General features: G+C 52.9%; 1 pseudogene; it reads right to left on the bottom strand.

The window, feature by feature from the left end:
• Positions 1–965: 965 nt before the first annotated feature.
• Positions 966–1104, bottom strand: LOC138288689 (U1 spliceosomal RNA; annotated as a pseudogene).
• Positions 1105–10187: the final 9083 nt, after the last annotated feature.

Below are 10187 nucleotides of genomic sequence, written 5' to 3'. Positions count from 1 at the left end.
GGTCCTTCAGGGAGCTGCAGCAGGTAGGTACTCCTCAGGCCTGCTCCTGGTGGCAGGCAATGGTTCCCTTCAGACAGGCAGGGAAGCTTGGCAGGCAGGGGATCCCCTCAGCAGGCAGGCAGGCAGGCAGGCCTCAGTATCCAGGCAGCTCCAGCAGGCAAGGAAGGGTCTCCAGCAGGCAAGCAGCTCCAGAAGGCAGGTGAGAGTCCACAGCAAGCGGTTCCAGCAGGCAGGCAAAGTCCACAGCAGGCAGGTGAAGGTCCACAGCAGGCAGGCAGGTTTCAGCAGGCAGGTATCTTCAGCAAGATGCAGCTCCAGTAATAGCACTTAAAAGTGCCCTTGTGTGCATATAGCACCAGGTAGTTCTTTGGCAGAACAGTGACCTCTAGTGGACACTAAAGGTACTGCAGGCACGGGGTGATCGTGGTGTCTCCCCTGTGATCATGATATCTCCCCTGCCAGGTAAGTATGAGCTGGAAGGGCACAGGGCAAGGGGGGCCTGCTTGGCATCTCCCTGCAGAGCGAGGGGGGCATCCACAGAGGCATGGCCTGAGGTGGGGCAGAGCATGGGCGTGGGGGCGCAAAGTGACCAGCCAAGGCCCCTCAGTCCCTTTGGGCATGGGGTTGCCTAGCCAAAGCTGCTTCCCACAAGCCTCGGCCGGCCAGCAAAATCTGCATGACCACGGGCTCTGCTTTCACTATCCTGTCCATTGCTGAGAATTGGGGCAAGCGTAGAGTAGAGCAAGGTGACAGGTGGGCTGGCCAGGTTCGAAAGCAGGCCCAGAAACAGATTTTAATGCCCTTTCCCGACTCAACCCAGGCTCCTGAGTTTGCATGCCGCTCTCCCTTGCCCAGACCTCTTTTCACTGTGCTGCTGCATCCCACCCATAAAAAAGCTCCAAAAACGGTTAAAGATGTTCCTGATTCATTTTAATTTATGTTTTCTTTTTCTTGACACCAAAGATCAGGGGAAAGCGCGAACGCAGTCCCCCACTACCAGAAATTCTGCAGTCGAGTATCCCGCATTTGGGGACATCGCAGGGGTCAGCACATCCGAAGTGCAATGGATGAGCCTCACCCTGGGAGAATCACCCTTTTTTTTTTTTTTTTTTTTTTTTTTAATTTTCAAAAACCTTTATGAAGTGCTTTAAGTAGGCGATACATAGGTTTTTAAAGAGTGGTACCTCTTCCCTTAGGAAGGGCAGTCCACTTCAACTTTGTTTCCAATCACATTTTAACAACACAGTCAGTTTACATATGAAATAAGTAGTAAAGGGGGTTTGTTTCTTGGGGCAGTGTGGGGAGTTCAGTGGGAAGGAGGGGTTAGGGTTTACAGTTCTTCCTCCTTCTTACCCTCCTTGTTGTCCTTGTCTGTGTAGTCTCTCAGCAGGTTGAGCACCATTCGGCGGCACGCTTCCCTGCTCACCACCTCCCCGTTGGTCACCAGTCGGGTCCTGGCGTACAAGAGGATGTCCTTTACGCAGCAGAGGATTCTCCAGCATCCTTGGATAGCCTCCACTGAGTGTGTCTTTGGAAACAGCCCATACAGCACAGAGTGGTGAGTGATGTTTGGGTATGGGATGTGGGCTTCCATTTTTTGTTTTAAGGCTCCCCGCAGTCTCTGGGCAAAGGGGCAGGCCCAGAAAAGATGGTATGTAGTTTCCTCTGCAGGGCATTCCCTTGGGCATTCTCTGTGTGGGCACAGGCCCCTGCTGTGCATGAATGACCGGACTGGCAGTCCCCCTTTCACAGCCATCCATGCAATGTCTTTGTGTCTGTTGGTTAGGGATGGGGAGGATACATTTTCCCACACCCTTGTTGCAGTAGCAGGTGCCAGGTCGCTCACTGGTTCTGTGGTGTCCCTGGACCTGATTAGTCTGTGGATTGTCCTGGGCTTCCATAGACTCGATGTGACACAGTTCAGCCCAAATTCCACCACAAACTTCTCAATCTCCTTGTAGTACCAGGGGAGGTCCCAGTTGAACATTGTTGCATTCTCCCACTTATCCCATCCCAGTCTTCTCCATACTGGGAGCAGGAAGAAGCGGAAAACCTTGTAAGCTGAGGGGTCCTTGTTCTCGTTCGTCAGGGTTATTCGGACGCAGCCACACACAAAGAAGGCTCTGAGGATTGTCGGGATGTCAGGGACTGCCTTCCCTCCCTTGCGATGCTCCTTGTGCATGACTGTCCTTTTCACCCTGTCCATCTTTGAGTGCCAAACAAAGTGGAAAACCATGCTGTTCACAGCCCGTGCTACGTTGGCCAGGAGTGGCCAGGCCTGTGTCACATACTGCAGCACGGGCAGTGCGTCGTTCCTGAGCACCAGAGCCTTTCCTTCAATGCTCAGGTGTCTCAAGCTCCAAAAGCCCAGTTTCTGCTTGACTTTGGCCAGGCGTTCGTTCCAGCTTTTCGCCGCTGCTCCTGGTCCCCCAAACCAGATACCGAGGATCTTTACCAGTCCTGCCTCAACGGGGAAAGGGAGAGGCTCGTTGCATAGGTCCCAGCGGCCGAAAAGCTTTGCCTGTGATTTGTCCACGTTGATCTTTGCTCCTGATGCTTTGCCAAAGTCCTTGCATGCCTCCAGCAGAGACTGGACCGATTTCCCATCCGTGCAGAATAGGGTGACGTCGTCCATGTACAGCGAACACTTGACTTCTTTCTTTGCGTCTCCTGGTGTCGGGATCCCTCTGATGTTCGGGTTCTTCCTGATGTACTCCGCGAGTAGCTCTATAACCAAAACAAACAAAGAGGGCGAGAGCGAGCAGCCTTGTCTTACACCAGACCTGATAGGAAAGGAGTCTGTTTTCCAACCATTTACCATGACTGAACTGAAAATGTCTGTATACATTATTCTAACATAATTGCAGAAGCGCTCCCCCAGCCCAAAACCCTGCAGTACACTCTCCATGAACTCATGGGAGACGCGGTCGAAGGCCTTTTCCTGATCGAGACAGACCAGCGCAGCGTGGATATTCCGGTCTGTGATGCATTGGATTGTGTCCCTGATCAGTGCTAGGCTGTCCGCCACTCTACGTCCTGGAACCCCACAGGTCTGGTCTGGGTGAACTAACTCTCCCATAGCGCTCTTGAGTCTATTCACCATTGTCTTTGCCAGGATCTTGTAGTCCACATTCAGGAGAGAGATGGGACGCCAGTTCTTGAGGTCACATCTCTCCCCCTTATGTTTATACAGGAGCGCGATCGTTCCTTCCCTTAATGTGTGGGGCATGACTCCCTCCTGCTCCATCTCCTCATACAGCTCCAGAAGGTCTGGTCCCACTAGGTCCCACAGTGAAGTGTAGAATTCAATTGGTAGACCATCACTGCCTGGTGTCTTTCCTGACTTGAAGGATTTAACTGCAATGTGCAGCTCCTCCAGAGTGAGGGGTGCGTTGAGGACTTCCCTTGCTGGTGTGGAAACCTTTCTCGGGATACCTGCCAAAAACCTTTCTGCCTGATCCCCATCTGACCTCTTCTCTGAGTAGAGGTCCCCATAGAAATCTGTCACAGCCTTCCTAATGTCTTCCTTGGTGTCACACAAAATTCCCTCCCTGTTGCGCAGTTGAACCAGTGGGGTGTGCGCAGAGTGGACTTTCTTAAAGAAGAAGGAGTTGCATTTCTCCCCCTTTTCCAGGTTCTCCACCTTAGAACGGAAGATGATCCTCCTGGATTCCTCATGAAAGTGCTCGCTCAGCTCTTTCTTGACTGCCTCCAGAGGGTTCATGACGTCCCATCCCCGGAGTTGGAGGTCGTGCAGTTCTTGCAGCTGTTGCTGCAGTCTACTGAACTCCCTCTTCCTCCCCCTTGCTGCTTTCCTGCCCACGTTCTTAAAGAAATCCTGAATCCTGCCTTTCACCCACTCCCACCATTCCCCTACGGACTGGAAGGTGTCTTTCATGTCTTGCCACTCACTGTAAGTCCTCCTCAGCTCCTCCTGTACATCCTCTCTCCCCAGCAGAGAGCCATTCAGTTTCCAGGTGCTCGGACCTGTCAGGAACTTCCCTGTTAGTTCCCCCTGGAACCTGATAGCCCTGTGGTCAGAGAAATGCACTGTCACCATGGAGTGCTGCCTGATCCTCACTGATCTAGAGGTGAAAACAAAGTCTATCCTGGAGCGCACAGATCCATCAAGGCGGCTCCAGGTGAAATTCCTGGCGTCCGCCCCCATGGATCCAATGACGTCCGTCCGGGAGGCCTCACCCACCATCTCCGCTAGGAGTTTCGCACCATCATCCAACCATCCTTCCTTAGCTCTGGTCCCACATCGACCACCACTCTCTAGTATACAGTTGAAATCCCCACCCATCATGATTGTTCTGGAGGTGACCAGCTGTGGTCTGAGGCGCTGGAACAGCTCCCGTCTCTCACCTACATCAGAAGGTGCATACACATTGATCAGTCTAACCGGTTCTCCTGCCCATGAGCCGTCAACGACAAGAGCCCTGCCGCCTTCCAGCTCGGTGACCGAGTCCACTGTGAAGCACCTCCCTCTGACTAAGGTAGCGACTCCTACAGACTTACTGCTGTTCCCCCCAGACCAAAAAGAAGGCCCAAATGCCCACTGCTGTTCTAGGTGTGTGTATGAAGCTGAAAAAGGGATGGAGCATTCCTGAATCATGTACACATCACATTCCTGGCTGGCAAGAAAGTTCAAGGTGCTAGCACATCTGCGCTTGTCTCTGATACTTCTCACATTTATGGAAAACAATGAAATAGCCATCTTAATTAGTGTTTAAGAGTTTAACTTAGGCTTAAATACTAACTATCAAGTCAGAGTAATTAGCTGTTTTCACACAGTGACAAGGCTACTTACAGGGCTGGTCAGGCTCCTGGCTGGTCTCCGGCGCGGGGGCTGTTGTCTCGGCCACCGTTGCTTGGTGCTTCTCTGAGGCTGGCTTGCCCACGTGGCTGGTCTCTGGCTCTTCCTCCTCCATGGAGGTCTCTTCCTTCTCAGCTATTGCTGGCGATGGTGGTGGGGACGCTTCCATGACGCTGGCTAGCGCCCTCATCTCCTGCAGCACTCTGGTGACTTGGTCCAGTTGGTCATCTGGACCCTCATTCCCTGGTTGTTCTTCTTCTTCTGACTCCTCTGGATCGGAGTTGGGGTTGTGGTTGCTCAGGTGTTTCTTCCTTGTCTTCTTTGTTACTTGTGGGGGACTGTGCCTCCTTTTCCTGCGCTCCTGTTTTGTCCAGGGTTCTTCTTCCTGGATCTCAGAGGCGGGTTGGGGAGCGTTGTCTGTTGGCATACTCTCAGGGATGGCAGGCATTCCTTCTTTTGTGCTCTGTGGCTCCAGGACTGGGGTGGAGCCTTGGTCAGGTTTGACTTGCTCCTGCCTGGGGCCTTTCCTCCTCCCAGTTTCCTTGGTCTTTCTGGGTGCTGGGACTGGAAGGCTGGCCACGGCAGCCTCCTCCTGTGCCTCTCTCCCAGGGGGTTTGGCCGCCTGGGCGTAGGACTTGGCTCTTTGCGGGCAGTCTTTGAAACGGTGGCCCACGGCACCGCAGAGGTTGCAGGGGGCTTCCTCTTTGCATGCCCTGACTGTGTGTCCTTCTCTTTTGCAGTTCTTGCACACTTGCACTGTGCAATCTTTAGCGGTGTGGCCCGGTTTACTACACTTGTTGCACAGTCTGGGCTGCCCGGGATAGTAGAGGTAGCCCGAGTCGCGCCCTAGGCAGAAGCTTGAAGGAGGGTGATGGATTCCATCCGGGGCGGCCGGGTCCTCTTTCAGCTTCACCATGACTGTCTATTTACCATCCCATATGCCATCACTGTCCAGGTTGCGGGAGGGTTCTCTCGTCACTGTGCAGTGTCGGCGTAGGATGGTGGTCAGGTCCTGGATGTTGACATGCGGGTTGTAGACGTGCACGGTCATCCTCTTCACCTCCAACACGAGTTGGCACTCCAGGTGGAAGTCGGCGAAGGGTTTCTCGTCCCGTCTTGACCAGCACATCTGCCAGTATCTCCTGCAGATTGATTCCGACATGAACGTCAGCAGGTAAGTGCCTTTGGGTGCATCCGACATTATGCACCAAATCTCTGCTGCTGTGAACCCCATCTTGGTCACCAGCAACTCTGTGAAAGTCTTTTTGCTCAGCTCTGGTGTGGATCCGTCCGATTCCACCTTCCTCTGCATCTTCACCGTGTTGTGGAACCAGGGGTTCAGCGGTCTGCTCATCCTGTCCTTGCTGTTGCGGCGTGCCTTGGGAAGGGTCCTTCAGGGAGCTACAGCAGGTAGGTACTCCTCAGGCCTACTCCTGGTGGCTGGCAGTGGTTCCCTTCAGGCAGGCAGGGAAGCTTGGCAGGCAGGGGATCCCCTCAGCAGGCAGGCAGGCAGGCCTCAGTATCCAGGCAGCTCCAGCAGGCAAGGAAGGGTCTCCAGCAGGCAAGCAGCTCCAGCAGACAGGTGAGAGTCCACAGCAGGCGGTTCCAGCAGGCAGGCGAAGTCCACAGCAGGCAGGCAGGTTTTAGCAGGCAGGTATCTTCAGCAGGATGCAGCTCCAGTAATAGCACTTAAAAGTGCCCTTGTGTGCATATAGCACCAGGTAGCTCTTTGGCAGAACAGTGACCTCTAGTAGACACTAAAGGTACTGCAGGCACTTTTTTTTTTTTTTTTTTTTTTTTTTTTTTAAGTTTCAAAAACCTTTATTAAGTGCTTTAAGTAGGCGATACATAGGTTTTTAAAGAGTGGTACCTCTTCCCTTAGGAAGGGCAGTCCACTTCAACTTTGTTTCAAATCACATTTTAACAACACAGTCAGTTTACATATGAAATAAGTAGTAAAGGGGGGTTTGGTTTCTTGGGGCAGTGTGGGGAGTTCAGTGGGAAGGAGGGGTTAGGGTTTACAGTTCTTCCTCCTTCTCACCCTCCTTGTTGTCCTTGTCTGTGTAGTCTCTCAGCAGGTTGAGTACCATTCGGCGGCACGCTTCCCTGCTCACCACCTCCCCGTTGGTCACCAGTCGGGTTCTGGCATACAAGAGGATGTCCTTTACGCAGCAGAGGATTCTCCAGCATCCTTGGATAGCCTCCACTGAGTGTGTCTTTGGAAACAGCCCATACAGCACAGAGTGGTGAGTGATGTTTGGGTATGGGATGTGGGCTTCCATTTCTTGTTTTAAGGCTCCCCGCAGTCTCTGGGCAAAGGGGCAGGCCCAGAACAGATGGTATGTAGTTTCCTCTGCAGAGCATCCCCTTGGGCATTCTCTGTGTGGGCACAGGCCCCTGCTGTGCATGAATGACCGGACTGGCAGTCCCCCTTTCACGGCCATCCATGCAATGTCTTTGTGTCTGTTGGTTAGGGATGGGGAGGATACATTTTCCCACACCCTTGTTGCTGTCGCAGGTGGCAGGTCGCTCACTGGTTCTGTGGTGTCCCTTGACCTGATTAGTCTGTGGATTGTCCTGGGCTTCCATAGGCTTGGTGTGACACAGTTCAGCCCAAATTCCACCACAAACTTCTCAATCTCCTTGTAGTACCAGGGGAGGTCCCAGTTGAACATTGTTGCATTCTCCCACTTATCCCATCCCAGTCTTCTCCATACTGGGAGCAGGAAGAAGCGGAAGACCTTGTAAGCTGAGTGATCCTTGTTCTCGTTCGTCAGGGTTATTCGGACGCAGCCACACACAAAGAAGGCTCTGAGGATTGTCGGGATGTCAGGGACTGCTTTCCCTCCCTTGCGATGCTCCTTGTGCATGACTGTCCTTTTCACCCTGTCCATCTTTGAGTGCCAAACAAAGTGGAAAACCATGCTGTTCACAGCCCGTGCTACGTTGGCCAGGAGTGGCCAGGCCTGTGTCACATACTGCAGCACGGGCAGTGCGTCGTTCCTGAGCACCAGAGCCTTTCCTTCAATGCTCAGGTGTCTCAAGCTCCAAAAGCCCAGTTTCTGCTTGACTTTGGCCAGGCGTTCGTTCCAGCTTTTCGCCGCCGCTCCTGGTCCCCCAAACCAGATACCGAGGATCTTTACCAGTCCTGCCTCAACGGGGAAAGGGAGAGGCTCATTACATAGGTCCCAGCGGCCAAAAAGCTTTGCCTGTGATTTGTCCACGTTGATCTTTGCTCCTGATGCTTTGCCAAAGTCCTTGCATGCCTCCAGCAGGGACTGGACCAATTTCCCATCCGTGCAGAAGAGGGTGACGTCGTCCATGTACAGCGAACACTTGACTTCTTTCTTTGCGTCTCCTGGTGTCGGGATCCCTCTGATGTTCGGGTTCTTCCTGATGTACTCCGCGAGTAGCTCTATAACCAAAACAAACAAAGAGGGCGAGAGCGGGCAGCCTTGTCTTACCCCAGACCTGATAGGAAAGGGGTCTGTTTTCCAACCATTTACCATGACTGAACTGAAAATGTCTGTATACATTATTCTAACATAATTGCAGAAGCGCTCCCCCAGCCCAAAACCCTGCAGTACCCTCTCCATGAACTCATGGGAGACGCGGTCGAAGGCCTTTTCCTGATCGAGACAGACCAGCGCAGCGTGGATATTCCGGTCTGTGATGTATTGGATCGTGTCCCTGATCAGTGCTAGGCTGTCCGCCACTCTGCGTCCTGGAACCCCACAGGTCTGGTCTGGGTGAACTAACTCTCCCATAGCGCTCTTGAGTCTATTCACCATTGTCTTTGCCAGGATCTTGTAGTCCACATTCAGGAGAGAGATGGGACGCCAGTTCTTGAGGTCACATCTCTCCCCCTTATGTTTATACAGGAGCGCGATCGTTCCTTCCCTTAATGTGTGGGGCATGACTCCCTCCTGCTCCATCTCCTCATACAGCTCCAGAAGGTCTGGTCCCACTAGGTCCCACAGTGAAGTGTAGAATTCAATTGGTAGACCATCACTGCCTGGTGTCTTTCCTGACTTGAAGGATTTAACTGCAATGTGCAGCTCCTCCAGAGTGAGGGGTGCGTTGAGGACTTCCCTTGCTGGTGTGGAAACCTTTCTCGGGATACCTGCCAAAAACCTTTCTGCCTGATCCCCATCTGACCTCTTCTCTGAGTAGAGGTCCCCATAGAAATCTGTCACAGCCTTCCTAATGTCTTCCTTGGTGTCACACAAAATTCCCTCCCTGTTGCGCAGTTGAACCAGTGGGGTGTGCGCAGAGTGGACTTTCTTAAAGAAGAAGGAGTTGCATTTCTCCCCCTTTTCCAGGTTCTCCACCTTAGAACGGAAGATGATCCTCCTGGATTCCTCATGAAAGTGCTCGCTCAGCTCTTTCTTGACTGCCTCCAGAGGTTCATGACGTCCCATCCCCGGAGTTGGAGGTCGAGCAGTTCTTGCAGCTGTTGCTGCAGTCTACTGAACTCCCTCTTCCTCCCCCTTGCTGCTTTCCTGCCCACGTTCTTAAAGAAATCCTGAATCCTGCCTTTCACCCATTCCCAACATTCCCCTATGGACTGGAAGGTGTCTTTCATGTCTTGCCACTCACTGTAAGTCCTCCTCAGCTCCTCCTGTACATCCTCTCTCCCCAGCAGAGAGCTATTCAGTTTCCAGGTGCCCGGACCTGTCAGGAACTTCCCTGTTAGTTCCCCCTGAAACCTGATAGCCCTGTGGTCAGAGAAATGCACTGTCACCATGGAGTGCTGCCTGATCCTCACTGATCTAGAGGTGAAAACAAAGTCTATCCTGGATCGCACAGATCCATCAGGGCGGCTCCAGGTGAAATTCCTGGCGTCCGCCCTCATGGATCCAATGACGTCCGTCAGGGAGGCCTCACCCACCATCTCCGCTAGGAGTTTCGCACCATCATCCATCCATCCTTCCTTAGCTCTGGTCCCACATCGACCACCACTCTCTAGTATACAGTTGAAATCCCCACCCATCATGATTGTTCTGCAGGTGACCAGCTGTGGTCTGAGGCGCTGGAACAGCTCCCGTCTCTCACCTACATCAGAAGGCGCATACACATTGATCAGTCTAACCGGTTCTCCTGCCCATGAGCCGTCAACGACAAGAGCCCTGCCGCCTTCCAGCTCGGTGACCGAGTCCACTGTGAAGCACCTCCCTCTGACTAAGGTAGCGACTCCTACAGACCTACTGCTGTTCCCCCCAGACCAAAAAGAAGGCCCAAATGCCCACTGCTGTTCTAGGTGGGTGTATGAAGCTGAAAAGGGGATGGAGCATTCCTGAATCATGTACACATCACATTCCTGGCTGGCAAGAAAGTTCAAGGTGCTAGCACATCTGCGCTTGTCTCT

Source organism: Pleurodeles waltl, chromosome 4_1 (assembly GCF_031143425.1).
Source record: "Pleurodeles waltl isolate 20211129_DDA chromosome 4_1, aPleWal1.hap1.20221129, whole genome shotgun sequence".
In the NCBI taxonomy this organism is placed as follows: Eukaryota; Metazoa; Chordata; class Amphibia; order Caudata; family Salamandridae; genus Pleurodeles; species Pleurodeles waltl.
Note: the sequence above shows the minus strand (reverse complement) of the source record. Positions and strands in the feature narration are given on the sequence as shown.